The 13,242-nt window shown below is 48.1% G+C and overlaps 1 protein-coding gene across 1 annotated transcript in view; it reads left to right on the top strand.

Annotated features, from left to right (window-relative positions):
- The window catches only part of LOC137525971 (histone H1.3-like), a 265,301-nt gene that overhangs the window by 118,069 nt on the left and 133,990 nt on the right, over nt 1-13,242 (top strand). The window lies entirely within an intron of this gene.

Below are 13,242 nucleotides of genomic sequence, written 5' to 3'. Positions count from 1 at the left end.
GAATGGTTTATCTGCAATGGTGAGCAGAGCTCCAGAAACTGGACTATATTACACACCCTGCATCACTATAGACCAAGGGGGGTGTTAGCTTCAGTGATAATTAGTGCACAAATTATGACCTAATAGACTTCCCCACGGCGGTGATGTACCCCCTTGGGGAAGACCTACCTCTAACTTAGCAATAAAAACATAATTCCTTCGTGCTGCTATTCATAAATATTTATGGCAGCACGGTGGCGTAGTGGTTAGCTCTCTCGCCTTGCAGCGCTGGGTCCCTGGTTCGAATCCCAGCCAGGGCACTATCTGCAAAGAGTTTGTATGTTCTCTCCGTGTCTGCGTGGGTTTCCTCCCACATTCCAAAAACATACGGATAAGTTAATTGGCTCCCTCTAAAAATTGGCCCTAGACTACAGTACTTACACTACATAATATAGACATATGGCAATGGTAGGGATTAGATTGTGAGCTCCTTTGAGGGACAGTTAGTGACAAGACAATATATATATATATATATATATATATACACTGTACAGAGCTGCGTAATATGTTGGCGCTATATAAATACTAAAAATTATAATAATAATAATGTATTCAGCCCTAAGGGGCTCTGCATTGCCGCTGATGGATTACAATTCAGGTGCATCCTTGAGCGCTTATCATTTGTCTGTTTTGCTTGTAGTGGTATCATTAGCCTTTTCTCCTGTATTCCTTATCCCTTTTTTCACCATAATTGTTTATTATTGTCCTTCTGGATTAAGATTTTCCCCTTTGTCACGGACGGTTGCGGGGCCGCAGGCGCGTCCTGTAACCGCCCATGAAGAAAAAGCGATCGCACTCGATTCCCTGCATCGATTGCGCTTCAAATCGATACAATCTGGGTTGAGTGTGTAGGGGCAGCTGAAGTCCTTTTCTTAGCAGAGAGAGAGCACCATCCTAAAGGCTGGATGGCTCTTTTGATATGCTAATGAGCCTGGGCCCAGAGAGTCCCTGGCTTCAAGCTGTGCGGATGGCCCATGCATCAGGTATAAGGTGACACCTAGCTGATCTCATGTAGATGTTAATTAACCAAGGGGTGATCAGGATGCCTAGGTGCAGCCAGGCAGGCTACAAATCTCCAGGAGGTCTTGACACCTTGCTCACTGGTAAAGATCAAAGGGAAGTCAGCTGTTAGCAGCTAGAACACATCCTGAATAAACCTGAGTCTCATAGCATAATCCATAACTTCCCAGATCTGTCATATTTCTGGGGTTCCTGAGATGGCAGCTTCGCCAAACGTGGGGGAAGTGTAGCATGAGCCCCGGTGCTGGTTCTGAGGAAGTTTCAGAACATTCTGAGGTAAGGACTGCCAGTTAGGCAGTTTGAAAATGCCCTGATGATACCACAGGGGTCCCACCCCTCATGTCTGGTATCAGGGCGCTGGGTAAATCGAGACAGACCTGAAAATGTTAATAAATCTGCCCTGACCTGTACGGTTCTGTGAGATAGAGCCCATATATGGGTAGATATGATTTCTAGCCCCCAGGACAAGGGGAGGGCTCATCTCATCTTCTAAGGGGGTGTATGGCTCCCCGCCCTCACTCCCTCCTACTGAAGCAGGGGCATAAGAATGGCAGAGGACCCAAACTCAGTGTCCTCCACCCTGAAAACATCTTGAACTCATCAGATGCCAGCTTGAGGATATGCTGGCATCCACCTGGTCTGAACTCTGAACTCTGATTGAAACTCAGAACTCTGTTTTCCCACAAAAAGGACATCTTTCCAGGAACTAAGTATTTTTCTCCCTTCTTTTATTTTTTATACTGGCTATTACTGTCTTAATAATTGTGATTTTAATAATTGTCTGTATATATTAATTATTTATATTGCGTGAATAAACGACTTTCTCCAAGTCATTCACTGTCCGCTACCCTGCTTATCAGCACACACAGAACTGATCCCGGGTCTCTGAAGATACGCTACTGTTTGTTTGTTGTTGGCTAGACAGAATATCGTGTGTTTAACCGTTTTATTCGCAGGACTAGTCAGTTAGTGGGCTCCACGGTCCCATGGTAACCGCGGTGGTGGCAGTTTACTCTGAACCAGTGGGTGAAGTTGTAATCACCCGTGTCTCACAGGCTCCCTTCTGAGTTGTCTGCGGCTAATTCTTAACGGTTCCTGTGCATTGACTGCGACCAGAGTTCGCACGATCTGTGTGCTGGCACCGTTTAGAAGGCTAAGTGCGGTCAGCCACTAGGGCTCCTGTGACACCCTTAATAATCATTATTTGCTTATGTTAGGTTATTTACATAAACAGATGTTTTTGTTCCTTTATGCACATCGTATTGTGCGTTCCAGCATGGGCTTTTAGTCACACCTTATTTTATATTTAGAACCAAAGTACTGTACTGTTTGGCCTGCTTGGCTTCCTGTGTATACATACCTTACCATGCACTCCATCGTGGTCACTGTTTCCCAATCCAGTTCCTGCTGCGTCCTGAGGCGCCGCCCGGTGCGGTTTGATTGGCGCTTGTAGGACGCTGACGTGACGTCACGCCCCGGATGTGGGGGACGCGATACACCCCTTATACGGCAGGAACCAAGTGTTCTCAATGACACATCTTCGCACCGACGTCACTTCCGGTCGCGATAGGATGCGTTCCAGCATGGTTACGCTTTGCTGAAGGGATATCATACTCTTTGATTGGACACCCTGCACAGGCGCAAGTCCTTTTGGGACACAAGGAGGGATATTTAAACGGCGTCAGACACTATTTCTAAGTGGATTCCCATCATAGCAGCATTTTTCTCTCCACGCCATAGGGAAAGTAAGTATGTACACTGGATCCCCTTTGTATGCTGGGAACGTATGGGCTAATGGGGCAGAACTGATTGATAATCCCTTCTGTGTGCGGTGGCACTAAATGCTCCCTTGTCTATCCTATATTATTGCATTATATGCTGTCTTTGTTTTTGTTTTGTCCTTATTTTTCTTACTTTTTATATTTGTAAAGGACCATATGGGTGCACTTTGGAGCTGTGTTGTCGCTGTGTTTATGAGGGCCATCATTGTTTGCTGTATGCTGTGGTGTTATGTGATGCTTTCCAGACCTTATATTCTGTTTTGTGCATTCTGTTTCTGTAGGCCATTGTGTAACATTAATGAAAAGGTATCTTAGGGTACAATCCTTTATATTGTGAAGGATCAAAACACAGTCCTCTTTCAGGGCAGTCCACCTTGCACACCAACACTTATTTGTAACTTTAGAAAAGGACTATATAAGTTAGTGCAATCTCAAAAGGGCAAAGAAAAGTCTCTGAAAAAACTTTATTGACACATGTAGAAAAACATCAAAACACACGGCTCTTCAATATCACAGTGATAGGTCATTGAGAACACATTAGATTGGTTTACATCAACAAATGGTTGTAGCTTTGCGGGTATTTGAAGTTAAATACCCGCAAAGCTACAACCATTTGTTGATGTAAACCAATCTAATGTGTTCTCAATGACCTATCACTGTGATATTGAAGAGCCGTGTGTTTTGATGTTTTTCTACATGTGTCAATAAAGTTTTTTCAGAGACTTTTTTTGCCCTTTTGAGATTGCACTAACTTATATAGTCCTTTTCTAAAGTTACAAATATCTGTAGGCCATTGTGTGCATCCGGTGGGTTCAGATGCCCCTTTCCTACTTTTTGTCTTCATACCTTTTTGGCTTTTTGCATATTTGGTTGAGCCATACAGGTTTGTACTGATGCACTCACTTTGCAGTCATTGCTGTTTTTTTATCTAATATTCTGACTTATCCCTGATCTCCAGCTGAATACATTTTTAACTGATGAAACTGTCTCTCGTCTTATTCTGATCTGTACCCTGAGGTGTGTATGTGGGTATTTAGACTGATATTCACTAGCAGAGGCATGGTTAGGGCAAAAGATCCGAAGCACGTGCTACGGATCCCGCCCACGGTGCCACGAACCTCAGGGCACGGCACATAGTGCCCATTGTGCTGCTCCTAACCAAAGCGGTGGAGTTAGTTTATATGGTGCCGCTCTCTGTTCTATGTAGCGCAGTGGTTAGGGTGAGCATATTGACAAGCCGCTCTACCCCTTCTCACTGTCGCCTGCTGCTTATGCGGCAGCTGTAGCTCCACCCCCCAGCAGTGTTTGAATGGCGCGCGATACTGCTGGGGCTGATGGAGAGCAACAGCGTGCCGCTGGAAGAGAGAAGTGAGCTGCGTGGGACAAGGAGGGAATCAGGGAACAAGGAGAAAAGACTTGCAGCCAGAGCCAGCAGGAAGCCGTCATGGAGGATCAAAGGAGCAGCTAATTAAACCAGCAGACTGCAGAGAGTCCGGGCAAGTGACAAGGGAAGGAGGTGTGTGTGATGTCTCCTTTCGTTCTTCTTTCTCTGTGTCTGTGCCGTAGTGTGTGTGTGCAGTGGCGTAGCTAATTAGCTATGGGCCCCGGTGCAAGTTTTACATGGGGCCCCCCAAGCACTCTTTACATAACAATTGATATGGTGCTCCAAAACCTGCCAAGGGCAACTACAGTGTCAGAGGTGCAAGAAGGGAATGGGGAGCAGTTTGTTAATGATTACCACTATTCAAAGTATCTTTAGAAGTGATTATTAGGAGCAAAGGACCAATAGAGAGCTAATACTGTGTTTGAGGGAGGGCCCCATGGGGCCCCTCTGGCCCAAGGGCCCCGATGCGGTCACTACCTCTGCAACCCCTATTGCTACGCCACTGTGTGTGTGCCCCCCTTAGTAGAGGTGTGTGTCAGGGGCAAATCCAGGATTTTCAAAGGGGGGATTCCTGATAGGTCTCTTTTGGCAAGCCGCACACTACCGCGCATGCGTTTGCCCACAAAATCCACATGGTGCACAGCATTTCTCCACAAAATACACACAATGGGCAGTGTTTCCCTACAAAGTACACATGATGCAGTAATGTTTCGCCAAAATATATATAATGTGGCAGTGATTAAGTAGCCAGATAACCCCCCTTTATTATAGATAACGAACTTACCCCACCCCTCTTTAGTATAGGTGACCAGATGACCCCCATTTATCACACAGGTAGCAGACCTGAAAATCGAAATGTGGTCAACATTCACCAGAAAATCGCAATGTTTTCAGCAGTGACCAGAAAATCGCAATGTGGGCAGCAGACACCTGAAAATCGCAATGTGGGCAGCAGTCACCAGAAAATCGTAATGTGGGCAGCAGACACCTGAAAGAAAATCGCAATGTGGGCAGCAGTCACCAGAAAATCGCAATGTGTGCAGCATTTACCAGAAAATCGTAATGTGGGCAGCAGACACCTGAAAATCGTAATGTGGGCAGCAGTGACCAAAAAACCGTAATGTGGGCAGCAGACACCTGAAAATTGTAATGTGGGCAGCAGGCACCAGAAAATCGCAATGTGGGCAGCAGACACCTGAAAATCGTAATGTGGGCAGCAGACACCTGAAAATCGTAATGTGGGCAGCAGTCACCAGAAAATCACAATGTGGGCAGCAGTGACCAGAAAATCGTAATGTGGGCAGCAGACACCTGAAAATCGTAATGTGGGCAGCAGTGACCAGAAAATCGTAATGTGGGCAGCAGACACCTGAAAATCGTAATGTGGGCAGCAGGCACCTGAAAATCGCAATGTGGGCAGCAGACACCTGAAAATGGTAATGTGGGCAGCAGACACCTGAAAATCGTAATGTGGACAGCAGTTACCAGAAAATCACAATGTGGGCAGCAGTGACCAGAAAATCGTAATGTGGGCAGCAGACACCTGAAAATCACAATGTGGGCAGCAGTGACCAGAAAACCACAATGTAGGCAGCAGACACCAGAAAAAAAAATGGCATGCACCTGTGAAAAAAAACCAATTCACTTACCTGACAGAAGTATCCTCCTCTCCCAGCATCTGGCACACAGCTCCCCGAGTCCTCCTGCAGCACATCTCCCGCGCTGACAGGCAGAGTGCAGGGCTACAGTAAGATGGCTCCCGAAGCCCTGTACTGGAGACACAAATAGTCTCCAGTGCAGGGCTTCGGCAGCCATCTTGACGTAGCCCTGCTCTGCCTCTCGGGAGACTGCGGGGCTGCGGGGAAGAAGTTCTGCACCTGCCTGGGGGGGTCCCGCAATTGAGAGGGCGTCAGCGCTCCCCCCCACACACGGCTGGCGGGCCCCGGGCCCCCCTTCGGCCAATGGAGATCCCAGCGCACACACATGAGCAAACGGCAGCTGCACTATTACAGTGGCTGCCGCTGCTCTGATTCAGGAGGCACTTCCGGTCTAGGTGCGAGGGGGTGCTTCCAGACACCCGGAACACCCCCTTCCGTGTGCCATTGGTGTGTGTGTGTGTGTGTGTGTGTGTGTGTGTCCCATACTTCTTTCTCTGCGTGCCTTAGTGTCTCTCTCTCTGTGTATGTGTGTCCCTTGGTGTGTGTGTATGTGTTTGTGTGTTTCTTTTAGTTGTTTTTCTCTGTGCCTTAGTGTAGTGTGTGTGCCCCCCTTAGTAGAGGTGTGTGTGTGTCTCCATCATAGTTCTTTCTCTGCGTGCCTTAGTCTCTCTCTCTCTATCTCTCTCTCTCTCTCTCTCTCTCTGTGTATGTGTGTCCCTTGGTGTGTGTGTGTGTGTGTTTGTGTGTTTGTGTGTTTGTGTGTCTCCCTTAGTTGTTTTTTCTCTGTGCCTTAGTGTGTGTGTTGTATGTGTGTGTTGTATGGGTAAGTTGTGCATTGCTAGTGATTTTATGCATTCAAAATCTTTGGTGTACTTTTTAATGCTATCTAAATCTTTGGTGTACCGTTTGATGCAATCCAAATCTATGGTGTACCGTTTTATGCTTTGCAAATCTGTGGCACACCGTTTTATGCAATCCAAATCTGTGGTGTAACGTTTTATGCTTTCCAAATCTGTGGCGTACCGTTTTATGCAATCTAAATCTGTGGCGTACTGTTTAATGCATTCCAGATCTGTTGCATGCTGTTTTATGCAATCTAAATCTGTGGTGTACTGTTTTATGCATTCCAAATCTATGGCATACTGTTTTATGCAATCTAAATCTGTGGTGTTCCGTTTGATGCAATCCAAATCTGTGGTGTACCGTTTTATGCTTTGCAAATCTGTGGCATACCGTTTGATGCAATCCAGATCTGTGGTGTACCATTTTATGCTTTCCAAATCTGTGGCATACCTGCAATCTAAATCTGTGGCATACTGTTTTATGCAATCTAAATCGGTGGTATACCGTTTGATGCAATCTAAATATGTGGCATACCGTTTGATACAATCCAAATCTGTGGCACACCGTTTGATGCAATCCAAATCTGTGGCATACCGTTTGATGCAATCCAAATCTGTGGCATACCGTTTGATGCAATCCAAATCTGTGGCATACCGTTTTATGCAATGCAAATCTGTGGCATACCGTTTTATGCAATCCAAATCTGTGGCCAGGGCCGTGCAGAGGGTCCTTAAGTGGGGGGTGCTCAAATTTAAAAAAGGGGCCTGGAAATGCCTTCCCCCGCATGCCCTCCCCTTCCTCGTTTCTGGCTAGGGGGGTATTGATTGTCATGCTGCTGAATGCAGATGATGGGTGCCATGTGGGTTCTGGGTGTAAGTACTGAGTGTCATGTGGGTTCTTGCTATGGTTGTGTATCGAGTGTCATGCGGGTGTTGATTGAAATTACTTAGTGCCATGTGAGTTTTTGGTGTAAGTGCTGAGTGTCATGTGGGTTCTTGCTATGGTTGGGTATCGAGTGTCATGCGGGTGTTGATTGCAAGAACTTAGTGCCATGTAAGATCTGGGTGCATGTACTGGATGTCATGTGGGTGCTGGATGCAGGTACCGGGTGTGACATGGGTGCGAATACTTGGTGCCATGCCTGTACTGGGTGCTGGCTATGGGTGGGCTTTGGGCATCACATGGATTTTGAATGCAGGTACTTTGGGTGCGGTTACGGGTTAAGTGGATACTTGGTGCAGATAGTGGGTGCCATGTGGAAGCTGTGTGCAGGTGTGAGTACTGGGTGCAATTTTAGGCCTGGGTGCAGATACTTGGTGTCATGTGAGTGTGAGTACTGGGTGCCAGCTATGAGGGGAAGGGGTGGCTGATGGGAAAATTAGAGGTCAGTGTGGGTGCTGCAGGAAGGGGCAAGGCCATGCAGAGGATACTCAAGGGTGTGGTGCTCAAATTTGAAATCGATAAATCATGCTAAATTGTGTATTTAATACCCCCTCTCCATAAAGCATAAGGCAGTCTTATCCCCCCCTCCCCAACACACACATACACACACCTTTATAGCAGTATCAGGCAGACTGTGTGTCTCCTTCCAACTCTTTTGGTGCTACCACCCTCAAATCAGCAGTGATAGGTGCCCACTGTTAGTGGGTTAGAGTGGGCACAAAGAAGTGGTTACCAATATGCAGTGGTTGCTAAGCATTAGTAGATGCAAAACTGCAGTAAGTGCCAAGGTGCAGTGGGTGCCCAGATGCAGTGGATGGTAAGACGCAAAGGTTCACTTTGTGGTAAGTTGCAGTGGGTGCCGAGATGCCAATGTAAAGTCTGTGTCAAGCTGCTGTGGGTACCAAGGTCCAGCATGTATTGGGTGTTTATTTGCAGTGGGTGCTATGCAGTATTGGGTGCTGAATGAGTAGCAGATGGTGATAAACAATAGTGGGTACCATTTGAGTGCTAATTGGTACAGGGAGCCATGTGAGTGTTGGACATGAGTGAGTAGGGAGTGCCATGCGTGGTCTGGATGTGTGCCATGGGAGAGTACTGTGTCTCATATGGGTTCGGACCAAGGATGGGTACTGGGTGCTATTTGGGTGCTGGCCATGGACGGGTACTAGGTTCATATAATGACTTTGGAACTTGGTGACGCGTGAGTACTGTGCCATGTGGGTGTGGATTATGGGGATATGTGGGTCTTAGGTGCAAATACTGAGTGCCAAGTGGGTACTGGGAGCGAGTACATGGTGGCATATGGGTGATGGGTGCTGGCTAGTGGGATATTTGTTGTCATGTGGGTGCTAAAGACAGATGCTGGGTGCCATGTGGGTTCTGGGTGCTGGCACAGGGTGTCATGTGGATTCTGGCAGTATGGGTGTGTATCAACCATCATGTAGGTGTTGATTGCATGTACTCAGTCCCTTTTGAGTTCTGGGTGCAAGTACTGGATGTCATATGTGAGTGCTTGGTGTGGGTGCTGGGCACCAAGTGGAGGCTTAGTGCAACTGGAACTACTGCAGATGAAACATGTGGGTGTTGGGTGCAGGTACTGGGTATCACATAGGTGCAAATACTTGGTGCCATGCCTGCACTGGGTGCTAGCTCTGGGTGGGTGTTGTGTGTCACGTGGGTTCTGAGTGCAGGTACATCGGGTGCTAGTACTGGTTATGTGAGTGGGTGCCATGTGGAGGCTGTGTGCAGGTGTGAGTAGTGAGTGACATGTCAGAGCTGGGTGCAAGTACTGTGCCGTGTAGGTGTGAGTACTGGGTGCCAGCTATAGGGTGAAGGGGTGCAGGTATTGGGTGTCATGTGGCTGTTTGATGCAAGTACTAAGTGCCATATTGAGGCCAGATGTGAGTATTGGGTGCAGGGTGCTTGGTGCAAGAACTATAGTGGGGGTTACTGGTTGAGTGTAATGTGGGTGCTGAATATTGGTGGGATTGCTGTGGGTGCAGGGGGTGGGAGGTCACTATGGGTGCTGCTATGAATGGCATAGTTGCTGCTAAGGTAGGTAGAGGTCAGTGTGGGTGCTGGGGGAAGGGTAGGCCACTGTGGGTGCTGGGAGGAGAAGTCAGTGTGGTTACTGGAGGAGGGAGTGGATGCTGGGTGGGTGTTGGGAGAAGCCACTGTGGGCGCTGGCAATGGGAGAGGTCACTGTAGGTGCTGCTTTTGGGATGGGATGTCCCTGTGGGTGCTGCAGGGGACAGGAGGGTAGCCACTGGGGGAGGGAAAAATTACTGTGGGTGCTGGGGATGGGATAGGTCAGTGTGGGTGCTGGGGTAGGCAGGATCACTGCTAGAGCTGGGGAGGGAGAGGTCACTGTGGGTGCTAGATGGAGGGAGAGGTCACTGTGGGTGCTGGGTAAGAGAGAGGTCACTGTGGGTGCTAGGTGGAGGGATAGGTCACTGTGGGTGCTAGATAGAGGAAGAGGTCACTTTGGGTGCTGGGTAAGAGAGAGGTCACTGTGGGTGCTAGGTGGAGGGAGAGGTCACTGTGGGTGCTGGAGGAGGGAGAGGTCACTGTGGATACTGGGGGAGGGAAAGGTCAGTATGGGTCCTAGGTGGAGGGAGAGGTCACTGTGAGTGCTAGGGGAGGGAGTGGTCACTGGGTACTAGGTGGAGGGAGAGGTCACTATGGGTGCTGGGGGAGGTAGAGGTCAGTATGCCACACTAGGATTCCTGTCTGGGCCTCTTCACTTGAAAGTGTCCCAGGTGGGGGGTGGAGCTTCCCGCGGGTGGGCGGAGCTTATCGCGGCCGGGGCGGAGCTTATTTTGCGCGGCGAGAGGGGCCTTTTTTTTGATGATTTTAAAAAGGGGGGTGCCTGGGCACCCAGAGCACCCCCCTGTGCACGTGCCTGTCTGTGGCATACAGTTTTATGCAATCCAAATCTGTTGCGTACAGTTTTATGCATTACAAATCTGTGGTGTACTGTTTTATGCTTTCCAAATCTGTTGCGTACCGTTTTTTATGCTTTCAAATTCTGTAGTGTATGTTTTTTTTTTCAAGTATTCCATATCTGTGTAGTACTGTTTTATGCATTTCCTGTATGTTGGGAAACACTTCTTTGGCATGTGTATTTTAATTTGCAGGGGCAATGCTGCCTACAGTAGGTGTGCGTTTGGAGGGAAAAATGTGTATAATTGCCTTTAGGGTCACTTAGCCTAACTGTGTTTTAGGAAAAAACTCTGGGCCTTTTTGAGTTTCTCTTATATTACAGCTGGCTACGCCCACATCATAGCCACGCCCATTTCCTGCCGTGACATGACCACGCCCATTTTTTGCCACGGTATTCTCTCTAACCTTAGTGCCCCAAGGTGCCCCAGATCTTTTAGGAACCTAGCAACGCCTCTGTTCACTAGTCTATATTATACGCCTCTCTTGGGGTGATGGATTTCTGCTTTTTGATGGGGAATTATTGTCACACCCTGTGTGTGATTTCTCTTGTGTTTCTTTCCTCCATTACTTGGATCTTCATCGGGACACATTTCTTTGGTATGTAGGTTCTTGGACTGAACCTGGAGTTATACATACCACAAGCTAATCACTCCTGTGGGTTCTTTATCTTGGATTTGCAACTTTCCATTTACTATGCTGCTGCATATTTGTGATTTCAATGTACTCTTTTTTTTTATTGCTTATTTTCCTAGAACTGTGTATTACGGCCTGATGAAGGGCACTTATATTATGTAAAAAAGCCTGAAATGAACATGTGTCGTTGCCTTTAAACACACGCCTATCAGGGGCGTACCTAGAAATCCCCGGGCCCCCCTGCAAAAAAAAAATCCGCCCCCCCCCACACACACACACACTCAGGGACTTTTTGAGGGGCAGGAGAGTTCGCAGCATAAGAGGAGAATGTGGCAGATCGGTGGGGAGGGGGGAAACTCCCCCCCCTCACCTCGGGCTCTCCTCTCAGCGCTCCCCTCCTGCAATGATTGGTGGCAGTGGGCAGCAGCAGCAGCGGTGGCGGCAGGATGAATAAACATTACCTCCTTCTCGCTGGAGGACTTACGTTCTCTAAGAGTAGCAAGAAAGAGTATTACCTTTCTCGGCGGCGGTGATGGCGTCCCAGGTCTCCATGGCTAGTTGGCTACCTTTCATCCTGGCTCTAACGTGACGTCACCACGCCATCCAGCCGCAGCGGCCACGCTCCTCCCCCTGAAGGCCATTGGACATCAGAGTATGCGTCCATGGAGAGAGAAGTACTGCTGCTGGATGAGCTGGAGTTTGGATAAGGCAAGTGCAGCCAGGGCTCACTGAGAGGCAGGGCGGGGGGGGGGGGGGGGGGGAGGGGATGTTTGAAAGCCAGCCAGCCATTCCATGATCCACCATATGTGAGAGGGAGAGAGGGGGGTTCATCTGGCTATATATACAGGGGGGATCTGACTATATGCACTGGCTATATGCAGGGGATCTGACTATATACACTGGCTATATGCTTGGGATCTGACTATATACACTGGCTATATGCAGGGGATCTGACTATATACACTGGCAATATGCAGGGGATCTGACTATATACACTGGCTATATGCAGGGGGATCTGGCTATATACACTGGCTATATGCAGGGGGATCTGGCTATATACACTGGCTATATGCAGGGGGATCTGGCTATATACACTGGCTATATGCAGGGGGATCTGGCTATATACACTGGCTATATGCAGGGGGATCTGGCTATATACACTGGCTATATGCAGGGGGATCTGGCTATATACACTGGCTATATGCAGGGGGATCTGGCTATATACACTGGCTGTATGCAGGGGGATCTGGCTATATACACTGGCTATATGCAGGGGGAGGCATCTGGCTACATACAGTGGGTATATGGCTATATACAGGGGGGATCTCTGGCTATATATACAGGGGATCTGACTATATACACTGGCTATATATACAAGGGGGATCTGGCGAAATAAAAGGGGGAATGTACTGAACGGGGAGTCATCTGGCTATATACTATAAATGGGGGTCATGTGGTTACTTAACCTAACTGGGTGGGGGGGGGGGGGGCTCATCTGGCTACCTGTGTGATAAATGGGGGTCATCTGGTCACCTATACTAAAGAGGGGTGGGGTAATTTCGTTATCCATAATAAAGAGGGGTTATCTGGCTACTTAACCACTGCCACATTATATATATTTTGGCGAAACACTACTGCACCATGTGTATTTTGTAGGGAAAAACTGTGCATTGTGTGTATTTTGTGGAGAAATGCTGTGCACCATGTGGATTTTGTGGGCAAACGCATGCGCGGTAGTGTGCGGCTTGCCAAAAGAGACCTATCAGGAATCCCCCCCTTGAAAATCCTGGATTTGCCCCTGACAGTCTCAAGTCTTTTGCAGATTTCAATAGGTTTTCTTTCAAGATTGCCCTGTATTTGGCTCCATCCATCTTCCCATCAACTCTGACCAGCTTCCCTGTCCCTGCTGAAGAGAAGCACCCCCAGAACATGATACTGCCATCACCATATTTGACAGTGGGGATGGTGTGTTCAGAGTCATGTGCAGTGTTAGTTTTCC

This window comes from Hyperolius riggenbachi, chromosome 7 (assembly GCF_040937935.1).
Source record: "Hyperolius riggenbachi isolate aHypRig1 chromosome 7, aHypRig1.pri, whole genome shotgun sequence".
Taxonomy (NCBI): Eukaryota; Metazoa; Chordata; class Amphibia; order Anura; family Hyperoliidae; genus Hyperolius; species Hyperolius riggenbachi.
Note: the sequence above shows the minus strand (reverse complement) of the source record. Positions and strands in the feature narration are given on the sequence as shown.